Raw genomic sequence first — 23,629 nt, 5'->3', positions numbered from 1 at the left:
CCATGAGAAAGGCGCCTCAACCATTGAATGTGTCCATGGATCGATGTTTGTTTATTTACTTATTATTAATTAATTCGAGGAAGGAGCTCCAGTTTACTCACACTGTGCTTGGCAGTGTGTTTCCGTGCCTCACAAGCACTATGGTGGTCTAGGTGGTAGATGATTAATTTATCAAGTTATATATTTTCGTAAACTTTTTTTAAATAGTTACAGATGTAGTATGCGAAAAAGCATTTTTTGCATAAGTAATCATAATGCTCTTTAAATCTCCTTTTTTCTCATTTTACTTTTTAATGTCTCAGTTTTAGGGAACGTATTATATAAATATCATTATGAGGAGGATGACTGTAAATACATTGTAGATACTGTAAATACACGTATATTTTTATTTCCTCGCAAAGTATATTTCTATCTTAAAATTGATGGCATTTTACGAATTTGTGTTGGTCTTGTTAGTCTTTTGTTGCTTTTCTCGGTTTTATTTTTTCAGTATGATGATTTCGGGCTGGAAGGCGAATCACTGCCAATGCAACCTATTGGTCTTGAATGATTTGATAAGCGAGATGGCCCACAATTATGGGTTTCAGATTTCCTCGGTTATCATTTTACGCCCGAGAGAGTAGATTTAGCTATTGAATCGTCATTTGAACAGCTCCCTTCTCACGCTGAGGTCAAGAGGAACATCAGTACGGAATGATAAATGACTACCCAGCATTTTTGGGTTTTACTTGATTGGATCATATTTATTTTCGCATTATATCTCCTGCTTCCATAAGTTACTCAATAAGAATTATAGAATCCTTAAATTTAAGGCAGCAGTTTATTTCCGTGCCCGTGATACTTAAGGTAGCATTTGTCATGTTTCGTCAGTATTTGGAAATGGAGTTGTGTATTTATTAAGCAAAAGATAGCAAAGTTTCAAATTTTTAATTTTTTGAAAGTTGCTTCTTACCTTTCATCTCGTTAAAGTATGTTAGCTAATGAGGGGAATTGAGATATTACCTCTATTTCGGCTTGTACTCGTCGGAGAGATGAAGTTTATGATGTAGGAGCAATTAAAGACAGTAAATTACGATCAAGAGTGTAGCAGATATCCCCTTCTCATTGCATTATCCATTTATAAGAATAGTTGAGGATATGACACACTTAGGTATATCCTAAGCTGCTCAAATAACCAGCCATTTCAAGATGAAATTCATAGAGACTCTTTCACTTCGCCCCCATCTCAGGCCAGCGTACGAGAACCATGGCATACCCGTAGTTTTATTCTGCTGCTGTTTTACTGCACACACTTTACTTTCTCGTATATTATGATCTTATCGCTTTATAAGACCCTTAAATCATTTATAAGATAATTTTTTCATTTCCGTGAAATTTAGCCAGAAAATGCAGCAAGAGAGCAGGTTTTTATTCCAGCTATATGGGTTTTGTTTTCATAATTGATGGATAAGTACTACTCGTTTCTTGAAGAAATTTTGCTCAATACAAAGGGTTGACTTTGGAAAAGTTTGTCTCTATTATCATATTCAGATAGGACCTAAAGGTTCCTCCAGCTTTACTATTTGTTGAGGCAAACGGGAAAATCTACAATTACATACCTTAGAACTACTCAGAAAGATTGGTGCCTATATCTATTGCTGCTAGATATAATTTTATCGTGTTTTCCTCATTAGGCAAAGTTGATTTTTATGTACATCTTGAAGGTATTCCCGAACTCTTATTACGTGTGTTCGGTAGGCCGAATACAAATGTTGGTTTCATTGAGGTTTTTTGTGTCCTATCGAAGTATCGAATACATATGATTGTTCTATTAGACAATTGCAGTCACATTGAAATGCCTTGCCCGGCTATGTAAGCATATTAAACTCGTTTCAGTAAGCTTTGTGAGGGAACTGAAGCGCCTAGTGGGTTTAAAAGCACCCCTTAATTGCACTTACTGAAATGCCTTAATGATTTAACTGCAAAGCATTATAAACGCCTCATAACAGCCTTCTCATTGCTATAATGAATGCTAAGAAATTTAATAATTATATTTTTTAACATTCATCATGCTTAAAATAATTATTTTGTCACCTAATTTGTATGCTTTCCTCTTCGTCCCCCGTCTAAAAGTATGGGTTTTGCAGCTCGATAAGGATATATCTCGGTTTCGGAGAAGTTCAATTTCAATTATATTTTCCTCTTAAATCAATTTTAAATGGTAGTTTTGACGCATGATTATCATCTAGTGATGATTCTATCAATGCGTATTGGTACCTGATGAAGGTTAGTCGGGCAAAGTATTTCAATGTGATTGCAAATGTCAAATAGAACAATCATATGTATTCGATACTTCATAGGACACAAAAAAAACTCAATGAAACCAACATTTGTATTCGTCCTTCCGAAGACACACTATAAGAGTTTGGGAATGCCTTCAAAAGGTATGAAAAACATCAACTATACCTAATGAGTAAAATACGATAAAATTATATTTAGCAACAATAGCTATAGGCACCAAGCTTACTACTATCGGCAATGTGTACGTATGCTATATGTAAAGAGTAAAGTTAAGTCGCTACTAGTCTAGCCAAAAGTAAAATCGAAGGATTGAGGGAATGTTTTCTAATCGCTAGTGTCTAAATACATTAAGTGAGATAGGAACCATGAGGTGTCGCCTGGTATCCTCTTGAAACTAGAGTAAATTTTTACTCCTATCCAATTGCGGTTGCCGCTATTGCGGATCGGCTTCCAAATTATCAGGATTTACCTAATAGCAATAGTTCCTCTAACTATTTAATAGCTGAGTCTCTATCATCATATCGCTTATGTGCACAAGGACCAACTTTTCTGAGAACGATATTAAAACTTAATTTTTCAAGAATAATATAGAACTTTATGATATTGCTCACACTATTTGTGTGTGCTACATTCTGGCGCGCGCCATGCATTATCATCAGGGCTCTTCAAATCCTCACAGATCACTCTTTGTATTTGGTCGATCTACGGTTTGAATCGAAACATCTTTGTCAGATGTGGTTTATTTGAAATGTCCCGCGTGAACAGCGGTGAAATTCTCATTAATTATCTTTAGAAAAAATATTATTATTTACTAAATTGAAGAACTTGAATTCGTAGTGGCCTACGCAGAAGCCCGCAAAGCCAAAAGTCCGTGGCTCGATTCCCATTCCAGAATAATATTTTCTCATGGCCATTTCATGGAGAATTTCATCGCCATTCATGAGGAGTTGATATATACCACTTTTACCGCCAAGAGCAGCGTTGGCGATGGAATGGGGTTCACCCTATGGTAGTGAATTCTTGGAAGTCCATACAATCACGCGTTAGCATCCTTGATGTGCCGCAAAGGGCTATCATATGGCACCGTTAAATTTCGGTAAATTTTTCGTGGGTCTTAAATAGCTTGTATAGTGTATTAGCCTGCGCAGTGGCCAAGAAAGCTATAGGTCCGTGGTTAAATTTCCTATCCAGGGTAATATTTTCTCACGAAGACATAAGAGTTTGCCAAAAAGGGAATGCCTTCACGAGGTACAAAAACATCAACTATGCCTAATGAGTATAACACGATAAAATTATATCTAGCAACAATAGATATAGGTACCAATATTACTACTATCAGCTAAATGTAAGTATGCTGCATGTAAAGAGTAAAGTTAGGTCGCTTCTAGCCTAGCCAAAAGTAAAATCGAAGAACTATCATGTCATGGCAATTACTGTGAATCTTTGTGAGAAATTTTCAAAGCACGTATTCTCAGTTTGTGTTTCGGAAAAGGACCTGATGATTCCGCCGTTTAAGCCGCGGTTTGAATCCAATCCATCCAGAGCGAACGTGCTGAAGCATCCGTGACATTATCCTCGAATCATCTTGGCGGGCTCGATCGCGTATACTTCTTCGGCTTGGCCGGGTGCCAAGCGTGGCGGGTGCCAGTGACTCTCTCCCTCTCTCGCCGCTGCGGTCGCGTTGGGGGCAATATCCCACCCGCAAGCCCCACCGCATCCAACCAGCAGATATCTATATATCCAACCCTCTAAGAGCACTTAAAAGATGTTTGCGGTTCACTTCTCAATTTCCCTCTCACACACAGTTTATTTTCAAATATTTACGTTGGCAGCACCTGTTGAGCGGAGTAGAAGGACTTCATCGTCCTCACGCCCTTTGGAATGGTATCGCTACGTGCTCAAGGGCCGTTGCTATTCATCGGGAGACTGTTACAATCGAATAATCGAACTCGTGTTGCTTGATGCGTGCCTTAATTCCTTCGCTTGGCTGGGACTCCCGTTGAGCATTTAGCCGGAGGGGGGAAAGTTTCCCCGTCATAATGGATGGCGGCCCTTAATGTTGATGTACGCTTGTATCCGAGCAATTGAACGAGCAAGCGTTCGTGTGTGTGCATTCCTGACGTATGCGGTGAAATGCCGGCTCAAGTGCCCGAGGTGAATGGAGCAGCGATGCAAATGGCTGTCGCTATCATAACCGTTTCCTCCTCTCGAAAAAATGTGTAGGTGACATTCATCATGACTTCGCGAGCCATAAACCGATAATAAGAGTGGGAAAGAGGCAGTTTTTTTCATTTTGAAATGCCAATGGATAACCTGAGGTCATTTGGCGGAAACTAGATTGCGTGAAATTGGTGTTGTGCGAAACAGTAATTTCCATTTCGAATTCAGCGAAAGCCGATTTCCTCGATAATTTTGGAATGGAATCGAAACGGGTTCGAAAATTTGTAAAATCAAATCAGCCGGAAGTTTTTATTTTTTAACCAAATTCAATCTTTAAAAAATATAAATGCCTACGTCGATTGATAGTGTACAAAATCAACAAAATTCCAGGCTTATCTTATCATGCAATGAACACCATCTTGCATGGGATATTTCTATTGGTATTTTGTGGCAGCTTAGGTGGTTTATATTTTCAAAATAAAAAGTTTGCCAACTATTTAAATATTTTTTGGTATGTTCATAATGTAAGATGTTGCAGCATTTCCTTCGTTTGGTATTTTGTGGAGAATCGGTAACCGGTATTAGATAGGCCAGAAGTATTTAATAGAGTTACATACCGTCCCCACTGTTCTTTGTGCAATGTGCATCCTACTATTCTCATCTGATTATGTACCTAGATGTGTTAATTACCGTGACTTATTATCTCTTTCAGGGATCATCGGAGAAGGAACGGTCACCCGGCCCCGTGTGTCAAAGTTCATTATGCCACTAATGGTAAGCTGAACTCATATTTAATTTCCACATTTTATTGTTACTTTGGGAAGTGTAACATCACGCCATATCGCGCTGGAAAAAAATTCATAATTTTCCTTGTCTCTCATATGTTTAGTAGGACGTGCTATCACGTAAATTAAGGCTGAAATTCAAATATTTCATGAGGATATCATTCGGTTTAATACAGCTAATGGGTCCCATCCAGTCAAGACTTTTTTTTTGCAATGAGTAATGGAGGTTATTTATCTCCTGTGCTAAATATTTTGGTTTGATTATGTTAACAATACAATTTTTATACTCTTAAAATATTTGCTGAAAATTGAAGTTCTTGATGAATTTTTGTCTAAACAAACACATCTTTAATATCAGAATACCGTAAACCATTACACCAACTTATGCAGCGTGAGTAATAGAGTGGTTTCCTATTATTTTTTTATTGCCTAAATCGAAAGATTATTGCTCCTGGAGTACGTATTTCACGCTTTTAGATTTTTAAATAAGGATATCTATTATCCGCGATTAAATGAAAAGTGAAAATTTTCAAGCGCGCGAAAACGCGACGGCTAAGTATTAATGCCGGGAAAACTCCGTGTGACGTCGTTCTGGTTCCCGCTGCCACAAGTGAGATGACCTTGGGGCGAGGCTCTGAGCGCTGATACGACGCAGGATGCTAACAGGTAGAAGAGTACCATGCTAGCTGGTAGCGCTTGGCTTAAATAAGGATTATTAATACCTTATCAAACGAGGAAAATTTTCCGACCCTAGCCAGTTTTAATAGGTGATTATTAAGACATGATTCCCTGAGCTCTGTGTCTCATGCATGCATTGGTAACCTCAGACGATGTAAAACTCCTATCTACTTGTATAGAAACTAGGTCCCTGCGACGTCACGTTCAGTGACATCGCATGGGCGCCAATCTGGTCTTTTTCAAATGAGGATAAAATTGGCCCTTGCCATTCGTCTAAACCGTATAAATACAAATTATTTGGTTTTATATATGAATATATATATATATATATATATATATATATATATATATATATATATATATATATATATATATATATATATAAATAACGGCGCTTTCCTCAAGACTTTATATATATATATATATATATATATTATGAATACACTAATGGTGGGTAAGGAATCGCAATCAATGCCTTTCGTTTTCTTTTATGGAGGAAACTCCCCTATTCGAGAAATATTAGCCTTGCCATTTTTTCTACCTCTTCCGTATAAATGCTCTTTATTCTTTTACTTTTAATCATAGTGCCGTAAACTTTTTGTGGCCATAAATTAGTTTAAAAAATATTCTACATTAATATAATTAATGCATGAGTTAGAATTACATTTAAAAGCAAGGCCATTAATTTCAAAGAAGTTGCTCATTGTCAGTATTTGAATTTTCTACTGAAGGAGTTGTTTCCACCTATAAAGGCACATTCTGCCATTCAACCATAAAGGCATTCTGGTGATTTACCCATCAGTCGTCCTTTTTTCCATTGATATATAAATGTATAATAATGATCAAATTAATATAAATAGGTTAGATAGGTTTGTGCGGATGACGCTCTTTTGGAAAGAGTAAAAACCCCTGACCTTACACAAAAAGTATTATTTCTCGTTTAAATGGCAAACACTTTATGGAATTAAATCTGATTATAATATTTTTAGGAGAATTATCATCAGAATTATTTATTTTAAAATTGAGTCTTAACCCTTTGAAATTTTACTTTGCTCTATTATTTATTTGCTGGTTCGAAGATTTTTTCTGACTGCTAAAAAGTTTTTAAAAACCTTACTTTTTCATGTCAGCTCTCTCGATCGCTGCAAATCGAGAAATTTTGAATTGAATCAGTGATAATTCAATCAGCGGTTTATCACTGTTTCATTTAATATAATGAGAATTGTTTTTTTAATACGTTTTACTAGTATAGTATTTGCTCTACCTTAATTCATTTCAAATGCCTCTGTCCTAAGTTCTATTTTCCCTGGCTTGCATCATTCACTGTGAAATTGGATTGATATATGCTCCAAATTACGTCCTGCTTTTGTAAACTCGGCCACGTCTCAATGGAGTTGAATTTCAAAAGGTGGATCATGAGAATAGAAGATAGCAATCAAATTTTGTGTACGCTCCATCACGGGCGCCGCTTTGAACGTTTTGAGCGCTATTGGTTCCCCAGTACAAGTTTCTGTTTCAATTTCGAAATGTATGTGTTTCATTCGTTGAAGAACAAATGTGATGCTAATAGCGGGACTTGATTTCATCTAAAAAAAAAGGGTATCCTCAGATCATAAGAAATATAAAAGCTCTTTTTCATAGGAGGACTGCAAATAGATGCGTAGAATATTTTTGATTTAGCAATTCGTTCAACCCTAAATACATTTATATTTATTGGCCTACTGTGAAGTTATTGTTCATTGTGAATAATCAGCATAAGATAGAAATGAAGATTAGTAACAATAAGGGTGGTTTTTATGTAATCAGTTTGGAGTAACCATTATCTTGGGCAAATGAGAAACGCGGAAAACCTGTTTTATAAATGTGCGGAAAATTGTGCGGAAAATCTTTCAATTTCTTAGTGCTCTATGACAAGGACGAGGTGTTTAATAAATAATCTACTATTTCTCCAGAATTCAGAGTAATATTTTAGTCTGATTTCTTCTGAATTCATCTTTATTTGAAAGGAAATTGAAACTTCTCAGCACTCCGGTTTTCGTTAATTGTTTACTTCATAGTTCTTGATCAGGAAGTAAAAACTATTTTATTTGGAAGTTGAAAGAATAGAGATATTCGTCTTACTGCGCATAAGCCTAATGGTATAATATTTTGAATAGCTATAGTTTTACTCAATTAATAAATATACATAGGTACTTACGTGCTGTTTTTAACATTTATTCTCGTGCACTATTCCATACATGCAGCCTTGTCATATCGTGTATCTTTATTTAAATAATCGTTGTCTATCAGCAATTCTTTTCTGTGAAAGGTGTCATATGCCGTTGAAAAAAGTTCACTTGCCTTAAGTCAACTATTAGCGTTCACCCATATTATGCCACATTGCCTCATGCTACAATTTTGGGCATGACCGCGTCTTGCCCGAATATTTCTTTCGCCCGCAACTAAATAAAATATATCTTGACGTGGTATCTTCTTTTCTTTGCCAAGGGGATAAAAATATTCTGGTGGCGGCTGTATATGTCGTTTGACTTTAATTCGTGCGGGGCAGGAATAGGGATGCTTTAGAACGTGTAAGCTACCACCTTTTTGACTACTCAAAAAAAAAGCAACTCGGACGGACTTAGGCTCTGATATTGACGGTGAGCGGGCGCAGTCTGCTGCGGACAGAAATTTTCGAATTGAGATTAAATCTTTTGAAAACGCAAGAAAACTATATATATAATTATTATTATTATAGTATTCTACCGATTAAGGTAGGTTTCCATAGAGTACTACAGAAGTCATCTGGGAGTCTCCCTTTCCTTCCAACACTGCCTTCTTCAATTCACTGTAAGGCCTACTCCCTTTCAATCTATCTAAAATCCTATTCTCTTCCTTCCCCTCCCTCGTTAACTAACATTCTACCCTCTAACACCATTTTCAGCATCCCCTCCCCGCTAAGTATTCGCTCCATCCATACATTCTGTCTCCTCCGTATCTCATCTAAAAGCTGCCTCTCATCGCCAACCATATCCAGCACTTCGTCGTTACTTTTCCTCTCCGTCCATTTCACCTTCTCCATTCTTCTCCATCTCTATATATTACCTCCAGTGTATTTTTTACATTCGAATCTCACGTAATATATATGTCTCGTCCTTAACCTTTTATGCTTCCTTGCGAATTAAAGTTTTACGTACCTTGATTTCATGAATATATGATATCTGTGGTAATCAGTGATCATTATACCTAAAATAAATATTCTCTGCAGCGAAGCATTATTGTAGATATAAAGAAAAAATATGCATTTTCCTACTATGAGCAATATCTCGCGAGTCAGAAAGAAGCATATTTTGGTGACTGGCCAGCCGTAAAGTGACCCCAAGTTAACGCTTTACGTGCAGCACGTGAAGGGAGTTAGCGGAGAGTTGAGTTCGCTTCTCGGTCATTACAAACGAATGAAGTGGCTGATAGTATCTGTCGTGTAATTAGAAAAGTTATGATAGAATGTGGTCACAGGCAGTATTTGGCCAACTACGAAAATGTCCTGACCACGATATCATCCGTGAGTTCCAATAATAGACATTACCTTGCCGAGTTAAAGGGAACTTGGAGATTAGCAGGCACAGACACCAAACTCAGCGAGTATGTGTGGTGACGTGAGGGGGTCCTCTCATGGTCCGTTACTTATCCGAAATTCCAGTTGTTTCCTCATGGTATTGAATTATCTTTCCAATCTTGAGACATGAAGTAGGAGATATCTCAGTGTCTTTTCATTAATATTAGGATATTGACACGCTGAAAACTATTTGCAAGTTTGGAAAGTGCAAGTTCGTGGAGCAGAGTGTTAAAGACTCTTAGAATAAAAACCTAATGGACTGGGTGGTATAGAGAAAAGGAAAGGCTACTGCAATACCACACCCAACAAATATTTTTGCGTAAAAACGTTTGATTTGTGAGTGATAAATAATACATGCTCTATTTGTGAGTGAAAATTTTCCACTGGCGCTGTTGGTATTTTCATTACTTTTTGTGACTTATGTTTTAAATAATTTGTGTGAACTATGGGTCTAGGGATACTTGAATGTGTCCAATATGAAAGCCGAGTAGTGGTCCAGCATTTCTGCACTAATTGTAAGATTATCCACTTCTCACGTTAACATAAAAAATTGTTCTGCCTAAACTTTGTTCAAAAATCATAGAGAGGAGTAAACATTAATGCCGTAAATATTTATTTTTCGTCACTTTTTTAAACTTTACGTTCGGTAAAGACAAGTTGAAGAAGGCTAACATATTTTTATCCACTGCAATTTATTTTCAATAGAAACCGCATTAATTGCTACTTTCTTATTACACCTGAGATCAACTAAAGCAGGTCATTTTCTGGATACACAAGAGTATATTAAACGTTTATCTATTTATTTTATTCATAATTTTCAGTTACTTTTACAGTAGTCAGCCTAGACTTACTATACGATACGATACGGTACGATCAAATTTATCTATAAAAAATGTTTACTAAATCGATATTATAACGCTATTGTGTGCCTTGGCCATCGGATTGAAAACATCGGTAGCTTGGTCCCCTTCGCTCGCATCGAGTAACATCCTTGGTATCTCCCTTAAATAACTTTTAACGGCATTTAACTAAGGCAGACTTATGAATTTGGTTGGCATTCTAATGCAATCCTGCTTCACAATCCTTTAGCCCATTTTTTTGCAGAAATGATATGGTGCATGATACATCTATTCCTTATATGTGTGGCATATTTTTACAAAAAAGTTGATCATAGATGTAGGGTAAAAATCTTAATACATCGATTAAATAAACTTATTTTGTTATTTTTGGTTGAGGATGACTGAAAAAAATGCTGCTGCATAAAATTCAGGTGAATGAAGATAAAAAATAAAAATTATATAAATGTATTTCCAGCAAATAATTTTTCAAGAATCGTGAAAACATTTTTTTCACTTATTAATCTTAAAATGACTTGTGCTGTAGTAATGTTAGCATAAGTTAAAGTTTTTTCTAGCCCTAATTATGGGCAGGATAGTACCTTGAGTGGGTTTGTAAACGTGGAAATTTAACTTTCCAAAGTTTGGAAAATTCATTTCCAATATCATCTCAAGGCTGTGTTGGGCTCGAAATAACACGGTATATGTGGATAGATAATGGTAGCACGTGCGATGGATTGGACCGAATGCTGGTAGACAAAATTGCATTGCTATGCGAGTAAGAAATCCTCGTAATAATTCCAATGGGAATCATTGGAATACATTCGGGCTTACGAAAGTATTCATTCGTTTCCTCTGGAGATTTCTTTTCTCTCAATTACGCATCCATTTTGTCGTGGTCCCTTTTCGGTCGATGACTTTTGGAATTTTCTGCCAAGCCCAATAATGGATAAAAAAAATTTGAGGTAATTTTTCTCTCACTGAGGGAATAACTTCCTAAGGCTTCCTTTTTATCAGAGAGACCGTCATTTCTAACGTCGCAATTTCCTTTTTTTCACGGTCCTCGAGGAGAAATCGTCTGCAACATGCGTCCAATCAGTTAGTTCCCACCAATATCCTTTTTTTCCTCTCTTTTCGTCCCCGAAAAGCTTTGTGAAGTGAAACAACGCTCATTTATTTTTATCCTTGCATTACGTGTCTCCAATTTAGAAAATATACGTAAGTACGCTTCGAATTGATCATTTTGGCTGATTAGCATTTATTACTTTCGATGAAGTAATCCTGGAACCATAAAATCTCACATGAACTACAAGCCCTCGAAGAAGTCGAAGGACTAGCTGTAAACGCTTTCTTCCAATTTTATTTTCCTAGCTGCTTTAAAGATACAAGATTTGAGATTACCTTTAAAGAAACAATTGCACTGAATTTTTATAAACTAAAATTAATTATTATTTAATGTTTTTGATGCATTAAATATTCTTATTTATAGAGAGCACATACTCATACATATTTTTTAATACAAGGGCTCAATTTTATGATGCTGGCGGGTTGATAATTGAGCCTAAATGGAAGTCTAAAAATCAATTTAAATACAAATGTATAAATATAGTCGCTTTATCGTGGCCAATCTAATAATTGACGAACTTGACTATATTCTCTATTCTAAGGTCTAATGGAAACGTCAAATGATTTAACGCAATCACGCTGTGAGTATCCTTCTAACCTTCCCTCTTTCTCTGGATGTTCTCTGCGTCAACAAGGCATTTCATTCCAATCGACAGAAGTAAAAGAGTCCCTTCCTAGCTTCTTTCTTGCGCCTTCGAGCCAAGGTCCTCATGTATCCATCGACAGTAAGTTTGACAGTTCAGGTTTTCCTTTGTCCGAAAGCATTCCATTTCATCCAATCGGCAAGTTTCTTTTTTTTTCCCCGGACACTTCGCTCGACATGTGCGATGGGATGATCGAGGGAGTGGCCACTAGCAAACGGACATTCCCATGGGGTGCGTGGGAGGCAAGAATTCCGCTTTTCCCTTTCCCGTCCTACTCCCTTGACAAGCGATTGGTGGCGACCTTGTCCAGAAGGATCCTGAGGTCAAAGGTTAAGAGTGGTATGTCTCTCTCTCTCTCTTTCAGGGTAGCTGCTCCTTTATGGAATTTAATTTTACATATTTTTCTCCATTATTTACGAGTAAATATCATTTATTTATTTGTTCGTATCGCAAAAAAATTATGCGTTTTCTTTATTGCTTTGGAATTCTCATTTTCCATTTAAAGACGGAAAAACGTAGGAACTAGTAATCAGCCTCTGTCGATGAAATTGTCGATTGGCAATCATAGGGAAAATCTGTCATTATATAGAATGCTAGCAATCGGAAATGGGCAATATTATCTCAGGTTGTCCATTAGTTTGATTAGCAGGCAGTATACATGCGTAGTCACTATACCAGCACGCGGAATAAATGCTAGAATTTTGGATAATTTATTTACCTGAAAACATTTTCAACTTGAAAAATCTATGGATGGTTTTCATAGGTCAGGAAATATAAAATATTTCCCTGCGTAATAATAATAAAAGTTTTCCCTGCGCATGATTTCTTTAATTAGCTGTTCGATTTGTATTACAGTCAGGATATCATTTTTTGCCGACATTTCGATGGTCGAGGCCTGCCCTGAGGGCATTGAACGACTCGACCATCGTCATGTCAGTATCAATCGAAATTCTGACCCGCTTGCTAACCCGACAGAAAATCCTTACATTTTTCATTTCCTTTCTTTTTCTTAAGATTACAATTCCTACTCGCCTTAAGTTCCCACGCATGTTTCACCAGCCACTCTTTCTGATTCAACAAGAAGGTCGATTTGTTCTTTCTATTAACCCAAGAAATTGCCGTTTTTTATATTTTCCTAATTATTCCCGGTAAATTTTAATTCTAGATCTTGCCTTGATTTTCTTGGATAAGTGGACTGTATCAGTTGTTATTTTGCATAAAGATTAGATTAACATTTTGCGAGTGCGTTGGATTATAATTGTACGAATTATGTGGCGCTATTTTCGTTGCGTTAACCCAGAACCGTTTTCTATTAGAAATTGAAAGAGCGTTATTATAATGGTTTGATAGCCACATATTTTCAGGTTTTAATATTTATTATATTTATAATTAGTAAAAAATAATCAACCAAATTATAATATACTTTTATGTAGCGAATTGCAATCTAGTATGATTAAAATTACTAAGATGGTTATTCCCGTTTTTGTAAGTTTTATCAACAAGATATACCATCGTAAAGCACATACTTGCTCCCTGAAACAGGTTGTTAAAATTCAGTGCACAATGAGATCGTGAATTATATTCAAATGCTTGATTACCTCAAGTTTATGCAAACTCCATGGTATACAAAAAAAATCCATTTGGCTGAAGATGTGTGGTATTTAAAGGAATAACGTCTCCGCAAATTGCTTATATCAAATTTCGAGCTTAATGTTTTAAGGGTAATTTCTAACCGACTACAGCTGGAAGTATTAATAATTGCAGCAAATTGGCATTCAGTGCATTATTTTATTTTATTCTCGAAAAACTTACGAGCCCAGCATTCTTAAAACGAATAAGATGAACGGATGAATTTTGTTTGCAAAGCGTCCTCGGATCCGGAAATTAATTATCCTTTTGGGCTGCTTGGTAAGGTTAGAGGGTAAACTTCCAGCTTTATGCGTGGGCGTAACATTCCTCTCGTCCTTTTTCTCGCGGAGGCAGTGGGCGAGTGAGGCGGGTAAATAACTTGTCGGAGGGTGATGTGAATGAGCCGTGGGAGTAGTTCGTTAGCTGATGATTGATAGCCGAGGTGAAAGAATACTTCTCGTAGGGTCACCGTAAGAATTTCAATTTTTACTCATTCGTTCCGCTTCTTTACTTTGTACATCTCCTCGATTTTACTATCGTGCACTTAGGATAGCCATACATTGCTCAACGGGCTATTTAGTTATCTTCCAGTGACACAATTTATGCCGTTCCTCCCCATTTACGAGAGAAGATTGGAGGATTTTGAGATGTGGGCATGGAGAAGAATGGAGAAGGTGAAATGGACAAAGAGAAGGAGGAACTACGAAGTGCTGGACATGATGGGTGAGGAGAGGCAGCTTTTAGATGAGATACGGAGGAGAAAGAATGTATGGATGAAGCAAATATTTAGCGGGGAGGGAATGTTGAAAACGGTGTTAGAGGGTAGAATGTTAGGTAAACGAGGGAGATGAAGGAAAAGAATAGGATTTTTAGATAGCATGAAAGGGAGTTGGTCTTACAGTGAATTGAAGAGGGAAGCGCTGGTAGGAAAGGGAGGCTCCCAGATCATTCATTAATACTTCATGGAAACATACCTTAATCGGTAGAATACTATCATAACTCCCCATTTCGTAATAAAATACGTAGTAGGATGTCAAGCCATCCTATCTCAAATCTCCTATCAAATTTAAGTCCGATATTAGATGCATTTATAATGCATTTTATGTATATTGCTTACATTTCATTTCTATGAAATCGAAAAATCGTTCGTTACCGTTCGAAACCCGAATTTTCGCCAAGTACCGTGACAAAATGCGTATGACAGGAGCTATCGTCAGACGTACCCAGCGTGCTGAGGTACAATAGTTGTCGAGTAGACGACGGGATGAGAATATAATGTGGGTATAAAATATTACATTAATGCCATAAAATGCTGTTTTGCTACAATTGTTTAAATTTAATGAAAATTATAAACTTTAATTATGAAAAATAAATATCTTACGTTTGATGCTGAGGCTATTGCCAGTCACTTGCCCCTTCCCAGAGACTGATTGAGTACATTTATTATCTCATATGTACTTAACTCTTGTATGACCTATAAGCTGTTGTAGGTGGTTACGTAGGTTTAAATTCATTTACATTCTTCATGTGCCCTTTTATCGTAAAAACCACTTTTATCGTATAATATGACTGTAGCAGCAAAATAAAACTTTGTGTTCACTAAGTTTACACATAGAATTCACGCATAACCTTCATTAAGGCTATTTTTTTAACTTTCAATCCTTTTGCAAGACGTTAACCGTTTTCTTTATTAATATCAGAAAAATTTTACACCTAACAGCGTCCATTTCTGTGATATTCCCAGAATAATTTTTTCTGGTCATGATGAAAGTTACGCAGCGCCCCCGTATTCTTGAGCATCCGTCTGCGAGAGTACAACCCTCCGCCCCACCTCCCTCTCCCCCGATCTGCACTAATCGATATTGATTGCGGAGAGGCCTTTTGCTCATCTCACGCACGTCTCCACCCCCACCCCACGCGCTTTCACTCGGAACCACTGAGGGGCTCATCATCAAAGGGACTTGGAGGGAGGGAGGGGGATGGAGGAAGTTGCGTGAGAGGGCGAAACGAAATTTGTGCCCGCGGGTCTCGCCGCATCGTTTCCCCCGTGGGCCCGCGCCTTCCTCCCGCCGCTAATGCGATTTTGTTGCGGGAGACGAACTTGTGGCCAATCACATCCCCGACATAATAACCGAGAAATTTATCTCGTGACACTACGGATCAGCGGTTCCTGAGTGCACTGTTTCAGTCGTGGGCCATCCGAGATCAATACTTATAGTAATTATTTTCATTAGTTACGAGGGCGATTTTTTTCAATTCCTGCGATGGGTCGCGAACAAAAGACGAAGAGATTGATTAAAAATTATTTCATTGTTAAATATTGAGCACGCTTGTGGCGTCCTTTCTATATAATCACCACGAGGAATTGAGGAATTGGTCGTGCCTGTGTACAAGATTAACTATACCTTCTTCATAGAATCGTGCCGCCAAGAACTTCCAATGACTTCTGCCTTTTTCCTGAAGCTCATCGCCCGTTTGAAAACGCTTCCCTCTAAGCCACATTTTCTTTTCAGCGTAAATGACATTAGGACGGCATTTTATGGCGGGTGGTCGAAAATGTTCCATTGAAATTGCTCAAGGAGCAGTTGGGATGCATCAGCGCTGAGATGACGGGTGTTGTCATCAGTTGGATCAGAACACTTCAAGAAGTCAGCATGTCTCTTCTTTTGTTTTTAATGGGAATGGACACAATGTTTCACACTGAGAAGCTGGATTTACGTTAAAATTCTCTTTCATCGGCATAAAGGTCAAGACAAGTCACTGCTGAAGCCATTCGGCGAGTTTTCTGGCTGTCGCCGCAGAGCGCACTTAGCGGGTAAATCAATTGAGGCAGTGTGGTTAATGAGATTTCCACTAACAACTTACGGTCAGAAATAACTTGAACGGTGGTGCGGAGAATGGCCAGTCGCCCTATCCGTACGTACGTACGAAGGCCGGCTGATGCTGGCTCCTGACATACAATTATTGTCACGTTTCTTTCCTGAAATTCAGGTTTCGAATGGTACTTTTTTCGATTTCATGCATATTAAATGTATGCAGTCAGCATAAAATACATCTAATATTACATGAGTGGATATAATTACTCACTCAAGGAAAATTAACACCAAAGGAATATATCTTCTTTAAATATTTTCCAGAGGATATAGATTATACCTACTATACAAAATAATTTACTATTGTAAGTGAATTCTCTTTCTGCAACTTAATGTTTTTCTGATTTGAAATTGGATACTCAGTCTCCACCAATTTAGATTTTGTAGCGAGAGACGAACTAATGACCAATCAAATCCACGAAAAAATAACCGTCTTTTCCGTGACAATACGGATTAGCAGTTCCCGAGTAAATGGTTTTAGTAATAAACCATCGGAGATCAATTAGATTCTGCCGGTGATATAATTTATCATTCAAGCAAAATTAAGCGTGAAAGAATTTATCTTCTATAAATATTTTACGAACATTATTTATTATTTTTTGTGGAAAGAGAATATGATGTGTGCTGTAAAAAATCTTCTTGACGACGGGAAGAAAACAGGGAGTTAAATAATTGTGGATGACAATTCTTGTTGACGACGCGACAATAAATAAAAAGGGAGTCATGCTAATGAAATGGTGGCATTCGGTCGTATGCGTCGTCTCTCCCCATTATTCGTCCTGCATACTTATTAATTGTGTCTGTATATTGTGTACATTTGATGTGTGAATTAATGCGTGCGTGTCGTCGCACCAAATCTTCTTCGTGCGTAATTACTCCGGACAATTGCGCTTGCAATTAGTGTTTATTTAAAAGTAAGGAAGTACCTATATTAAAGGTAAAATTTCATCACTTATTATACCAAATAATTTATTATTTAAAGTGAATTTTCTTTTCGTAACTTAATTTTTTCCTAGTTTGAAATCGGATCTTAGGGTACTCAGTCTCCACTAATTTAGAATCGTTACTCTTTATCACCCTGAGACGTAGTTTTAAAAGAAAATCCACGGACTGAGAAAGCTAAGATATGACTTATCTCCTTGAAATACGAGTATTCGTTTAATTCACGGCGTGATTGGTTCCTGAGAGCATGTTGTCGGATACCACCTCCCATCGTGCAGTATGGAAGACAGGGCAACTTGACCCCTACTCGTAGTTGAATTCAGCATTGATCGCTATTATTAGATACCAGGTTCAGATGAGCAAGGAGTGTGTATTAATTAGACCTAATGACCCAATAGGAGCCAGAAGTGGTGGAGTATCAGTTTATGCGAACCCATCTTGATCTCATAATGGAATGCATGCATAAACCTTGATTACACTCTGCTAAAATTGAGTCTAATTCCTTCGGAAATTGCTGGTAAAATGCACTTACGATCAATGGGCATTTAATGCAAGTGTTCGTGGTTGCATGCTGAGTTATATATTTTATCTATGCCACATAAGTTTTCTCTCATTATCTGAATAACTGTTTCATCGGGAAAGTCAGTGTTCATTTTTTTGAGGTGTAGTTGATAGTAAGGAAAGTCATGCATTGATGTTTAAAAAAAATAAGATGAAACTTTGAGATCGAAAAACTAGAAGCTATCATGAAGGAGGAATTATTTTAGTAATTATGTAATTTTTATTGATGAATTTTTCCATAAATAAATGGCAATTTCATCAGATTACTGCGAGAAGCAGGGTTGTGCATTTAAAACCTGAAAACAGCGGGTACGTGTGTAATTCCGCTGGATCCCTCATCACAGAGTTGCGTTCCTCTGATCCTTGCTTCTTCTGTGTTCTCTGGCTTTCTTGCAACCTTCCTGGTCCAAATTGGGCTTTTCAGCGGGAATAATTAACCTCTCTCTCTGTGAGACCTGCGTGTTCCCCTGTCAACACTCCCACTCTAAAATTCAGAGGGCAGAAAAAAACTCCCTCCCTTATAATTATGCTTACGGGCTTTGCTAATTAGGTCACGCTGCCAACTCTTGTTCAGAGGGCTCCTTGTCACTTGCTGGCCGCCGTTTCAGGTCGGTCGACGCCGTCGTAGACGCTTCGAGATGTTTTTTCGTGGAAAGAGTTGGCGTGCGGAATATTATTCCGTCGAGATAAGAGCGTAGGATGAAGAGTTAGAACCTGGACCGCCCTCGTACTAACCGTGGAAAATTTTTAATCAAGTGAAGGTTGTGGGGAGATCATAAAATATACGTATGTGGTATGCGCAAAGCCTTCCTGCGTTCGTTGTCAGCGTACGGTGGACCTTGATTGGAACAAAAAAGAATATTCAAATACCTGAAGGAGCTTCTCGGAAGATGGAGGGATATACGGAGCGAGGATGGAGTGATGTACCTGGAGATATTTGAAAAAAAACGAGAGACTTTGTAAAATGACAGCTAGTCATGCGGAAGATGGAAAACTTTTTGAAATGTCAAAAGGCTTTCTCTGGTGCAGTGGTGGTGGTGTCAGAGATTGGCCTCGTATTGGAACTGCTTCAGATTGGAGCTTCGTAGAAAGGGAGGGGGAAAAAATGAGGATGTTCGATCCAGGAAAAAGATCACGTGCATGAAAACCGTCCGGTCATGATTTCCGTGGTAGGGATGAGAAAATATGGGAGGAAAGAGGATAGTTCGGAAAGAGAATACTGAATGAAGCCTGTCCAGAAATTTCCGTCAACTGCTCGATGGTGGCTACTTTTGAGTTTCGTCCGCTGGAATAGGGGGCGTAAGAGACAGGGTTATCCGTGAGGAAGTCTAAGAATGTCAAGAGGTCCCGCATTAATTGGGTGAGCTTTTGTGAGCTGTGAGGGCCGAGACTCGTGCGTTTGGATTCCTCGAAGGGGATGTCTCTGGAAATGATATCCAGTCGCTACATTCCTTACGTTTTTTTAGGCTTCAGGCTTCATGGTTGCTGCCCTTTCTGAAAAACCTCCCTAAAACTGCTGCATACGTTCATGTTTAGGAATCTCATAGAAGGTTGGGAATAAGATGTTTTAAGTTTAATTTTGTTACAACGTAGTAACATCCAGTTTTCTTTTAATCACTGGCCTTGAGTTAAGGAAAATTAATGCTTCCAATAATATTTTCTAGTTGTAAAAAACTTCGCGCAGCATCTTTTTATGCTTTAAATTTTACATTAATTTTGAGTTCGTGATTTGTAATTTATACTTAACTTATTGTACTATTTAACCTCACAGTAACTAGAAATGAAGCAAATACCAGAAGTATACCAAACTAGCTTTTACTGTAACCCAGGGTACCCCTAATTTTTGAAATTCACAAACTCAACGATTTTTATTTAAAAAGTTCATTCGGGCTGGAAATGTTCTTTGCTTAATATCCCTTTTTTACATTTCTCATTGTTTTGAGGGAATGAAAAATAATTCTTGACCCTGGAACTGAGTGTTGAGTAATCGAGGCCCTGGTAGTTATATTAATATTTGTTTTGCTAATGGTATTTGATTTTTCAAAGTAAGACTTACCACCATTAAACACCTTAAAATCGTCTAGTTTAAATGATAAAATCGTTAGGAATCAGTTTAACCGCTTGGAAAGTAATTTTGAATTACGTTAGACTATTCTTAAAAAGTAATATTTCAGTTTCAGTGACGAAATTTTAGTTAAAAGGCTTATTTTATAATTCATCATAACAGGACCAAGGAGTCTTTCAGTGAACTGTACCTTTTTCGGCAACTCACCCTCAAGATAGGTGTCCTTGATAATTGATGTTTCTTTTCAGTTGAAACTTGAATTCTCATGTAATTCGACAGTTAAAATCAAGAATATTTCCTGTCCTTTGCCTATCCTCTTATCTCCTAAGCTGTTCTGCGAGTATGAGTAATAACTTGTTCTCAAAGGACAAAATGAGAGATGCTTTTCGACCGGCAAATCGCGTTACGAATTGATTAACGGCGTATCTTTTTCTCTTCCCCTTCCCCGTCTCTGTTTCAATTTCCTCATCTGCCAGTCACTTTGAGTACCTTCTTCGGCCAAAAAGGGATTAATTTTATGTGAATTCCTGTGAAAGTATCATATTACAAGAAATTCTTTTAGTCGTTGAGTCACCCAAATTAATTCGCGGATTTTGGATATTTTTTAAGACGATTCTGATGGAAGATATTTTCTGCCTTATTTTATCGAACAAAATATAAAAGCATACATCTTGTCAACAAAATTATCCATCGTCTCTATCATGTACGCAGTTGGTGTTTTTTTATCTGAAGCCTGCCATATTGTTTTGCGATATCGCTGGTTATCTCTATCATTTTGTAGGTTCTATCTCTTTATTTAATTAGCTTCTCTCATATTTTCATGTGATCACTCAAAGAAAAGTATTAGCAGGCTGCCTGTAGTAAACTTTGTCTCTACTTGCCTCAATAGCTTCTTTTGTTGTTTCCTCTCCCAGTTCTGTATTCCGTCTGCTTTCCTCCTTACAACCTAGTTATATCTTTTCCTGGCTGGTTTTCATACAATCGAGTTTTGGTATCGGCCTATTTCTTTAGCCTTAGCTTAGATAGATTTCTGAAATGTGATTAGCTTATTTAGATAGCTATTTATATGGCAAGCTTCACAAAAGTAGTAGTACAGGGCTACGTAAATGCTTTTTTTCGTAAAGCTATGAATATTGTGTGATTAAAGTTTTTAGAGTAACCTTTGCATTGCGTATGACTACGAAGTTTTTAGGTGCTTACGAACATCATCGCCAGTAAAAACAGTACATTTTGCCGCTTCCTTAAAAATGATTTTAACAATGAACGCCACTGAATGCTATAGGCTGGTGGAAATTTTTTCCAAAGTACTTTTCACGGCTGAACTCCCAGTGTCTCTCCCATTAAAATGTTCATCATCCTGATGGGTTTTCCTTAAGTTTCTCCGTGTGCTAGTGGAAACCCGTGGGAAGGAGTGGTGCGAATATTTTGGTTTCTCTTCTGATGGGGCGCGAGAAATCAGAATAACTACTCATTTAGCCTTTCAAGGTCATTGTGAAGTTACCCTGAAATTTAGCGTGAAATGCGACATCAATGATTGACGTATATTTACTAAATTTAAGGTATATTTGCGACTGATATTCATTTCCATAACATCAGTGAACTATTACTCAGCGTAAACAAATCGTTCTTAAATATGACTGAATAATTTCCTCCTAGCCAAATTAAATGTCCTATTTTAGAATCTAGGAGCCCTTTATATTAGCAACTTCTGCTGCTTAAATGAAGGCGATTTTTATAGAATTAGTCTTGTCCCAAATCAAACCAGGATCCTCATATTCCATGACGATCGCATTTATGTCAAGTTTAATCAAAACATTAGGGTACATGTGCCCTACTTGGCACAAAATTTAAGCAAACGTTTTCAGTTGAGGTAAAGGTGTAAAAGTTTTTTTCTATATATTTATTTTACTCCAATAGTGCACTTGTGTATTGTTTGCTTGCTTTATCGTGGCCCTTGAATTAACATACTGGCTGCGAGCTCAGGCGAGGATACATATGAGGGAGGGCACTTGGAGGGGAAGACAACATACGTACATACGTCCTACGGAGTCCTATGGGGAGACAAAGGCAAAGGGCGCATGGTTGACAGAGAGGCCAACGCCAATGGGAAAAGAATTGCATTCCTATTCCGCGCATTTTATGACCGTCAAAAAGGGTCTAAAAGGGTCCACTAATCCGTATATCTGTATTCCGCTAATGACCAATTACTAGTTGTTCCGAGCGGGTATAAGGGCTGTGTGGGGATATTCCTGCACGAAGCAATATGTGCTGGGTGTAAGAAATAGTGCGAAGTTGTGATTTTGTAGCATTGCTGTTCCAATGATTGAAAATTCACTGATACATGAAAGTGAAACTTTATTTTGGTTAGGTTAATTATGTATCTTACATATCCATTGAGCAGCAACAACTTTTATTCGCAGCAAATCAAGATGTTTTCTGCCTATAGATATCATAGCCATATTGTTGAACGTTTATGCAGTGGAGGTATCGATGTACCTTCTTAAGATCCGAGAGTCGACCTTTAATCGTTTGCATAGCAGCAATATGCGAATTTCAGACGCATGCGGTCAAGGATAGTTAGGTGTGTGGTAAGGCGCGGAATACGAACAGCCGCAATGAAGACATCTTTGGGCATTGCCCGGAAAATGGACGTTCCTATCTACCTAAGCAGGTAAAAGTTTTGGAGTACGGATGAGCTGGGGAAAAGATAGCCAACCTAGGATAAGTCACGGAAGTGAACAGAATTTTGCGAGGGCCTGTCATTCGACTGGAACTGGAAACGTCAAGAGCGGTGAGGACCTTCACCTAACCACTAGTGGGAGCCGTTCATAAAATGGACCTGGCCCACGTCGTACGGGCCATCTTAAAAAAAAAACAGTCTAAAGTCTGATAACCTTGGACCATACAGTTTATAGAAGCTTCCTTGTGAAAAAAAACTTGAAAACATCAGACGTCGCAATAGTACAAAAACATTTCCTCGCAAAGAATTAAAATTTTCAGTGAATATTATGAATATAAATGTACACAGCAGGTTTCTGTGAAAGAAAAGTAGAAGAAAATCGTGAAAAAAATACAACAGATTGGAATTAAATATGGAACTTCAGAATGCTAATCCAGCACCGTAACCACTAGACCACATTTACAACATCTTGCATTTCGTTTTGAAGGGAGAACATTTCACATGTAAAAGTTAACTTGCCCCATTTAACTATTAATAATAAATTGAGCTTAAGATTAATTGATTGAGCTTGAGTTTGAGCAATATACGAATACATTCAACGCGTAGCGTATCTCCTGCGGGCTAATGCGTATGTTGAATTGCATCCTAGCGACTGTAGCGCCGCTATTTATTGCGACCGGTGGGAATCAATGGAACCATGGGAGTGGAGAATCCTGTGCAGAGTATTTATAGTATTCATACATTGGACCCTATGGTACTACTCCACTGTATTTTCC

General features: G+C 37.6%; 1 protein-coding gene across 1 annotated transcript in view; it reads left to right on the top strand.

The window, feature by feature from the left end:
* LOC124165208 overlaps positions 1-23,629 on the top strand; it is a 500,277-nt gene that overhangs the window by 181,663 nt on the left and 294,985 nt on the right. The window contains exon 4 of the mRNA XM_046542490.1: positions 5,153-5,214. The gene's annotated coding sequence lies outside the window, so the exon portion shown is untranslated. The remainder of the gene's footprint in view (positions 1-5,152; positions 5,215-23,629) is intronic.

This window comes from Ischnura elegans, chromosome 1 (assembly GCF_921293095.1).
Source record: "Ischnura elegans chromosome 1, ioIscEleg1.1, whole genome shotgun sequence".
In the NCBI taxonomy this organism is placed as follows: domain Eukaryota; kingdom Metazoa; phylum Arthropoda; class Insecta; order Odonata; family Coenagrionidae; genus Ischnura; species Ischnura elegans.
This window is presented reverse-complemented; position numbering and strand designations above follow the sequence as displayed.